The sequence below is a fragment of the Callithrix jacchus genome, chromosome 13 (genome assembly GCF_049354715.1).
Source record: "Callithrix jacchus isolate 240 chromosome 13, calJac240_pri, whole genome shotgun sequence".
Lineage (NCBI taxonomy): Eukaryota > Metazoa > Chordata > Mammalia > Primates > Cebidae > Callithrix > Callithrix jacchus.
In genome coordinates, this window is record NC_133514.1 from 34610946 (window position 1) to 34619236 (window position 8291).

The window sequence follows — 8291 nt, forward strand, 5'->3', positions numbered from 1 at the left end:
TAGAATGTTGGTAACTGAATTAGATATTGAGTATCTTACTGAAATCAACCCTTTACATTCCAAAGTTTAAAGCATTTAAATATGGATTGGAAATGTATGCCTACTGAACAATATTTGTACATCTATAAATAACATGATTGGTTTTCTTTTAACTGCATTTTAGGTTTTGGGGTACATGTGAAGAACATGCAAGACTGTTGCATAGGTACACAAATGGCAGTGTCATTTGCCGCCTTCCTCCCCATCACCTGTAACATTATTGTTTTTCTAAGCTATATTCTTTTTACTTCCTGAATTTAACCCTAGTTTCAATTTTTTTTTAATATTCTGTTTGTAAGATAAAACCTGAAAACTTTTTTCTTATTGAATAATAAAAGACAAGCAATGACAACACTGTAAGAGTTGAGATCGTGTTTTTAATTCACTGTTACACACTGCCATCTAGCAGGAAGTGAGCAAAAGAGATATTACTGGAACAGACCTGAAAGACCACCTGAGGCTACCCAATCGCTTCTGGCTTCTCCTTAGGCAGAATAAAGTTTTTCATTGTTTTGTTTTGTTTTCTAAGACGGAGTCTTGCTCTGTTGCCCACACTGGAGTGCAGTGACACAATCTCGGCTCACTGCAACCTCCGCCTGCCAGATTCAAGCAATTCACCAGCCTCCTGAGTAGCTGGGATTACAGGCGCGCACCACCACGCCAGGGTAATTTTTGCATTTTTAGTAGAGACAGGGTTTCACCATGTTGTTCAGGCTGATCTCGAACTCTTGACCTCGTGATCCGCCAGCCTCAGCCTCGCAAAGTGCTGGGATTACAGGCGTGAGCCACTGCGCCCAGACCGAAGAAAGTTTTAAAGCGGAGACTACAGTGCTGCTAGATTGGAGGCTATGAAACTTTCACGTTCAAATACGTGAGCTGCTTATTCAATGCCTGAAAGGCCTCCATTTCAGACTACGGTAGACCAGGGAGAAACACTGCCCTAGTTGTGGTGTGCGTTCACTAACAAGCCCAAGATTGGTCGTGAGCTTCCTAGGTGTCTCATTGGAAAGAAGGATGTACGAAGGGAAAAAGGTCCTGAAAGCCAACTTGCCTGATTCAAAATTGTGCCCATCCAGAGCTACATGCATTCCACAAACGAAATTAACAATCCAAGTCATGTCATGCATAAAACTCTCTAACCAACTGTTATTGCAGGGAGCACGGGGGAGGCTGCTGGGGCCGTGGTGTTAAGTCATTTTGTGTGCCATTTGCTTTATTTTTAAAGAATCATTAAAAGATCCCCAAAAAATGTTTTAAAATCACAGCAAGATCATTTCAATAGTTTACATAAAATTAGCTCTGCTCTGAGGGTACTACTAATCGGGTGCAAAATACCTAACACATGGCTTGCAAATGGGATAACCCAGGCCTGCGGTGGCAGGTGCCTTCCCGGGGCATTTTATCCATTAAATACACCATTCCCTTTGCAACTGGAAAAGTCACAGATGCTACAACTTCAGCACAACATTCCTGCAACAAGTGATTCTGGGAAGACTGAGGGGAGAACAAGGTACTTTGCGCCCTGCCAAGGCGGATTAGGTTCTGGAATAGACGGCAACGGGCCGGGGAAGGAGGCCGATCGCCGGAGGCGGAGGCGCCAGGAAACCTCAGTCCCAGGCGGTGGCGCCGGGAGCCCGCGCGCTCTTCCTCCGGGCTCCAGCGGAGGCTCGGGCCCCGCACCCGCCTCCCGCCGGGTGGATCAGGCTTCAGTCTCCCGCAGTGGCTCTGCCTATGCGCCACTAAGTCCCCAACACAGACTTGGATTCTTTTGCACACACCACTCCGTCTCTTACACGCACCCCATACTCGGCACAGAGGGCGGCTTCCCGGAGGCAGCGTCCCAGCTTTCGTGGGACCAGAAGAGCATCTTTCCGTGCCTCAGGATCAAGCCCCTGCTCCCCACCAAGAGACCGCCGAGGCCGGAGGAGACGCGGCGCTCGCACTCACCTGGCTCGGAGCAGCGTTAGCCCGGCGGACCGCAGGGCCGCTTCCTCTCTCCCTGTGAGCCCCTGCCTGGGCGCCCGGAAGACCGGGAGAGCGGATCGGGGGCGGCGGAGGAGGTCGCGCGGGCGAGCTCGGGGAGCGTTCAGGCAGAGCCAGCCGGGATCCGGGTTTTCACCCGTACCCTATTTATAAACGTGGGGCCCGGGTTGTAAGAACACTGGACCGCCCCTGGCTGGTGATCCTGGCTCGCAGTCCGCCTGAGGCCACGGCCCTGGGGAAAGTTCTCGGGAAAGCTGCGGGGGCTCTCTTCTTAAAGACACTGGAAACTTTCTGCTTCTCCAACTGGACTAGGAATGGACCGCATTCAAAGTCACCTATTTAGGCCAGGTTCGGCGGCTCACACCTGTAATCCCAGCACTTTGGGAGGTCGAGGTGGGGGGACTGCTTCAACCCAGGAGTTCGAGACCAGCCTGAGCAACCCAACGAGAACCTGCCTCTACAAAAAAATTCAAAAACTGTGCTCGCTTCGGCAGCACATATACTAAAATTGGAACGATACTGAGAAGATTAGCATGGCCCCTGCGCAAGGGTGACACGCTAATTCGTGAAGCGTTCCATATTAAAAAGAAATAAAAAATACAAAAATTTACCAAGTGTAGTGGCCCGTGCCTGTAGTCCCAGCTCTAGGAGGCTGAGGTGGGAGGATCTCTTGAGCCCAGGAGGTAAAAGCTGTAGTGAGCCAAGATCAAGCCACGGCACTCCAGCCTGGGCAAGAGAGCACTCTCTAAAAATAAATAAATATTTTTTTAAAAAAGAAGGTCAAAGTTACCTATTCAAGAAAATAAAGAGCTTTGCAAGTTTCTCTAAGGCTGGGGACCGTTTCTGGCAGTGTTTGGTAGACTAAACGGGACGATCATTCAATTTGATTGTACTGGTTGCTATGGTGTGGGTGCTTGTGCCCTGCCCCAAATTCGTATGTGAATTTTGTGCCTTTATAGTCTTTATAAATTTACACATTTATTGTGTCTTTATGAAAGAGACCAGAGAGAGCTTCTGCCATGTGAGGACACATAGAGGGTCCCTTGTATGAAGCACAGACCCTAACCTATGAGGTATCTGCCAGTGCATGGATCTTGGACTTCTCAGCCTCTAGACTGTGAGCAATGGAGTTCTGATGTTTATACATGACCCAGACTAAGGTGTGTTGTGACAGTAGCCCAAACAGACTAGATACTGGTAAAGGAAAGCTAATCGTCTTCAGGCTACTGATCTCCAAATCCGGAAACCCAGATAAAATTATTTTGCCCTAGTCTAGGAGGTAATAAACCTAAGGAGGTAATTCAACAGATTGCTATAGGGCTGGGTCTAGGGAGAGGCAAGTGAGGCACTTAGGGCTCAAAATCTGAGGAGATGCTGACTCTGGGTGTCCTGCCATGCTGGGTGCACTTAGAGGAGCCTGAGAGTGAGCTGCTGTTTCAGGCCTGCCTCCCCTGGTCCTAGCCTTGTGAAGCTCCAGTGCCAAGCAACTCAACTTCTCTATAAAAACAGGTTGATAATCATGGTGTCCACATCTAGGAAACATCAAACAGCCAGGCACGGTGGCTCATGCCTGTAATCCCAGCACTTAGGAAGGCTGAAGCGGGTGATCACTTGAGGTCAGGAGTTCGAGACCAGCCTGGCCAACATGGTGAAACCCCGTCTCTACTAAAGATACAAAAAAATTAGCCGGGCATGGTGGTGTGTGCCTGTAATCCCAGCTACTCAGGTGGCTGAGTCAGGAGAATTCCTTGAATCTGGGAGGCAGAGGTTGCAGTCAGCCGAGATTATGCCATTGCACTCCAGCTTGGGCAAGAGGGCGGGACTCCATCTCTCAAAAAAAGAAAAAAAAAATCAAACACACAGAAAAGATTGATAAATTAGGTATCATTAAAAGTAAGAAATTCTGTTCATCAAAAGACACCTTTAAGAAAATAAGAGATGGGCACAGTGGCTCACACCTGTAAGTAATCTCAGCACTTTGGGAGGCTGAGGCAGGAGGATCACTTGAGCCCAGGAGTTGGAGACGAGCCTGGACAACATACGAAGACCCTCATCTCTACAAAAAAATTTTTAAAAATTAGTCAGGTGTGACGGTGCACGCCTGTGGTCCCAGCTCCTCGGGGCTGAGGTGGGAGGATTGCTTGAGCCTAGGAGATCAAGGCTGCTATGAGTCAGAATTGTGCCACTCCACTCCAGCCTGGACCATAGAGTTAGATCCTGCCTTGAGAAAGAAAAATAATGAAAATGATCTACAGAGTGAGAGAATGTATTTTTTAATATATTTTATCTACCAACAAATTTAGAATATAACAAGAATTCCTAAAAGCAATAAGAGAGAAAAGCAATCAGTAAGTCAGTAAGTACAGCACTTCACCAAAGAATAATCCAAATAGCCAGGCAGTATGTGAAAAGATGCTTAAAGTTTTTAGTCATTAAGAAAATGCAAATGAACACGACAATGATATATACTACACACCCACCAACATGGCTACAGGTTTTAAAACTGGCAATATGGTGGGGTGTGGTGGCTCACACCTGTAATCCCCGCACTTTGGGAGGCCGAGGCAGGTGGATCACAAGGTCAGGAGTTTGAGACCAGCCTGGCCAACATGGTGAAACCCTGTCTCTACTAAAAATACAGAAATTAGCTGGGTGTGGTGGTGGTCGCCTGTAGGCCCAGCTACTCAAGAGGCTGAGGCAGGAACATCTCTTGAACACAGAAGGTGGAGGTTGTAGTGAGCTGAGATTGTGCCACTGCACTCCAGCCTTGGCGACAGAGCAAGACTATGCCAAATCAAAAAACAAAAAACCTGACAATACAACACAAGGACAAAGCCATGAAGCACATGGAACTACTATGCACTATTGCTGGGGGTGCAGTTGTGACAGCCACTTTGGAAAATTGTCTATTCATATTTACTAGAGCTGAATATACACATTGTGACCCAGAAATTCCTAGATATAGGCCTAATACACATACATATATATGAACATCAAAAGGCATATACACTGGGCCATAAAACACACTTCAACAAATTTCAAAGAATGGACATCATATAAAGCATTGTGTCAGACCACAGCAGAATTAAACCAGAAACCAGTAACTGAATAATAACTGGAAAATCCCCCAAATACATGCAGGTAAAACAACAGCCTTCCATATAGCACATAGGTCAGTCAAAGAAGAAAACTCGGCTGGGTGTGGTGGCTGATGCCTGTAATCCCAGCACTTTGGGAGACCAAGGTGGGCAGCTCACCTGAGGTTAGGAGTTTGAGACCCACCTGGTCAACATGGTGAAACCCTGACTCTAATACAAATACAAAAATTAGCCAGGAGTGATGGCAGGTGCCCATAATCCCAGCTACTTGGAGAACAGAAGCAAGAGAATTGCTTGAACCTGGGAGGCGGAGGCTGCAGTGAGCAGGGATCGCTGCCACTGCACTCCAGTCTAGGATTACAGGTGCCCAGCACCACGCCCAGCTAAATTTTGTATTTTTAGTAGAGACAGGGTTTCACCATGTTGGCCAAGCTGGTCTCCAACTCCTGACCTCAGGTGATCCACCCGTCTTGGCCTCCCAAAGTGCTGGGATTACAGACCTGAGCCACCGTGCCTGGCCAGATTTACAGAGAGAGGGTCTAAATTCCTAACCCCACATCTTTTCCTCTTGATGAGCTCTGTGGTTCTACTAAAACAACAATAAAAACCTACCTATTTTGTTTTCTCCTTAAATGGTTTAGTCTTCTGATTGTATACAAGCAAACACATACGCTTTACAGGTGAGTAACTTTGCTAGGTTTAATCTTCCAACAAGTTGCCATCCATACTTCAGAGGTGTGTGTGTGTGTGTGTGTGTGTGTGTGTGTACACTTCATAAGAAACCTGACTCTGCCCAGGGTTAGCTCTGGGAAAAGTTGCTTGTGAGAGTGGCTGAAGGTCACAGAGGCCTGGAAGGTTGGACAATGGAGACCCTGACTCTAAATAAATAACAAAGAGAGCCCTAACAACTCATTTATCGTGAATTTGTTATGTACCAGGAACTGTATAGGAGATTGTGGATAAAGAAAAGACATCATCCTTAATCTTGAAAAGCTCAAGGTTGGCCTGACTCCAGGGCTCACGCCTGTAATCCCAGTACTCTGGGAGGCAAAGGTGGGCAGATCACCTGGGGTCAAAAGTTCAAGACCACCCTGGCCAACATGGTGAAACCCTGTCTATACTAAAAACTCAAAAATTAGCCAGGCATAGTGGAACACACCTGTAGTCCCAGCTGCTCAGGAAGCTGAGGCAGAAGAATCGCTTGAACCCAGGAGGCAGAGGTTGCAATGAGCTGAGATCACGCCACGGCACTCCAGTCTGGGCAACAGAATGCAACTGTCTCAAAAAAAAAAAAAAAAAAAAAGAAAAGAAAGAAAGAAAGAAAAAGAAAAGCTCAAGGCCTAAGAGATAATAAACCAATAACAATAATATAACACTAGTGAGAAATACATAGTGCACCATGGTAACAGAAGAGAATGTATAAAGAATGTTGAAATAGCATTAAATTTTCTTTCATTCTTCTTTTGAACTGGAAATTACTTTTTTTTTTTTTTTTTTGAGACATGGTCTTACTCTGTCCCTCAGGCTGGAGTGCCATGGTAGGATCTCGGCTCACTCCAAGCTCTGTCTCACTAAATGATACATTATATCATGATAAGTGCTTTAAACTATATCAAATATCTCATGAGTTTCAGTTGCAGACAAATCCAGGGTATCCCTGGGTGAGCCCAGTGAGTCCTGCCCCCTAGTGTTCATGTTTTCTATCTTCTCCCCTCCAGTGATGGTGGCACCTGTGACTTGATCTAACCAATAGCATAAGACAACGTCTATGGAAAGTCACTGCCATGATTACATTATTTAAGATTTTCTTTCAGCAGACTGGAATTTAACTCATTGCTGGCTTGATGAAGTAAGGAGATATGTTGAGAAATCCTGTGTGACAAGAAGCCACAGGCAGCCTCTAGGACCTATGGGTGGCCTCCAGGACACAAGCCATCCTTACTGAGACTGTTTCCTTCTTACACTTTTGTTATTAAAATGATCTTGTTACTAGAAAGGTGTCCCCATCTAGACCCAAGAGAGGGTTCTTGGATCTTAAGCAAGAAAGAAGTTGAGGCGTGTCCATAAGTTTCATTAAGCGAAAGCAAGATTATTAAAGGAATGAAAGAATGTCCACTCCATAGGCAGAGCAGCACAGAGGGGAGCTGGTTGTCTATTTTTATGGTTATTTGTTCATTTAGGTTTTTGAGATGAGTCTTGCTCTGTCATCCAGGCCAAAGTGCAGTGGCTCAATCTCAGCTCACTGCAACCTCCACCTCCCGGGTTCAAGCGATTCTCCTGCCTCAGCCTCCCAAGTAGCTGGGACTACAGGCGCTCCCCACCACGTCTGGCTAACTTTTGTATTTTTAGTAGAGACGGGATTTCACTATGTTGGCCAGGCTGGTCTGGAACTCCTGGTCTCAAGTGATCGGCTCGCCTAGGCCTCCTAAAGTGCTAAGACTACAGGCGTGAGCCACAGCGCTCCGCCCAGCCGACAGTCTTTCTTTTGTAAAATGATACGAACTAGTAAAGATTTTCTTTCTCCCCTAGCAGAAGAGTTGTTAGGCTTCCAGATTTGTTTCTGTACTTACTAGACTTCCACTTTTCTTATTTTCCTCCTCTGTCAGCTTTGTTTGTTGTCTCAAATAGGCAATGAAAAGACACCGGTCTTTATTTTTACTGGAATGCTCTTTCCATCTGGTCAGTATTTTTTCCAACCAGGCGGAATTCAAGTTCTGATCTGTGAGTTTCCAAAGTCAGGACTCGGTGCTGCACCCAACATGGGTGTGTGGAGAGAGCGAAGGCAGGGTCTGCGGGGCAGGGCCGGGACTCCGAGGAGCGGGGACCCAGCCCCGCCTCGCCGCACCGCCCGCACCTTTCCCCAGCCTTCTCGGGGCAGAAGGGAGGCCTGGCAGGGAGGAGTCCCGTCCTCATGAATGGTCACAAACCGGGCTCTGGGGAAGCACGCCCAGTCCCCGCAGTCCCCGCGCTATAGAAGTCGGCCGCCTGCGCGCGTCCTGCCTTCCGCGGATCGAACGGGTCACCCAACCGGGTTTACAGTTTCAGGAACCGCCCGGGAACCAGCCCCAGCATCACTGACTCGCGACACCAGAGCGCTGGCAACGCGGAAACGCGCAGCGGCTACACCGCCAGGGGACGCTGCGCACCTCCAAGAGTCTCAGCGTTTCTCGC

General features: G+C 47.4%; 1 protein-coding gene and 1 non-coding gene across 6 annotated transcripts in view; one reads left to right on the forward strand and one right to left on the reverse strand.

Moving 5' to 3' along the window:
* POFUT3 (protein O-fucosyltransferase 3) overlaps window positions 1-8244 on the reverse strand; it is a 114451-nt gene extending 106207 nt beyond the window's left edge. For 4 of the 5 annotated variants that reach the window (XM_008979299.5, XM_008979297.5, XM_008979298.5 and 1 more), the window contains exon 1: window positions 1987-2042. The gene's annotated coding sequence lies outside the window, so the exon portion shown is untranslated. Of the gene's footprint in view, window positions 1-1986; window positions 2043-7690 lie in introns of those variants that run through there. The other variant, XM_035270256.3, reaches the window with a different exon arrangement.
* Window positions 2501-2607, forward strand: LOC118146992 (U6 spliceosomal RNA). Its single transcript, XR_004733175.1, has one exon. It is a non-coding gene; the product is annotated as a U6 spliceosomal RNA (small nuclear RNA).
* Window positions 8245-8291: the final 47 nt, after the last annotated feature.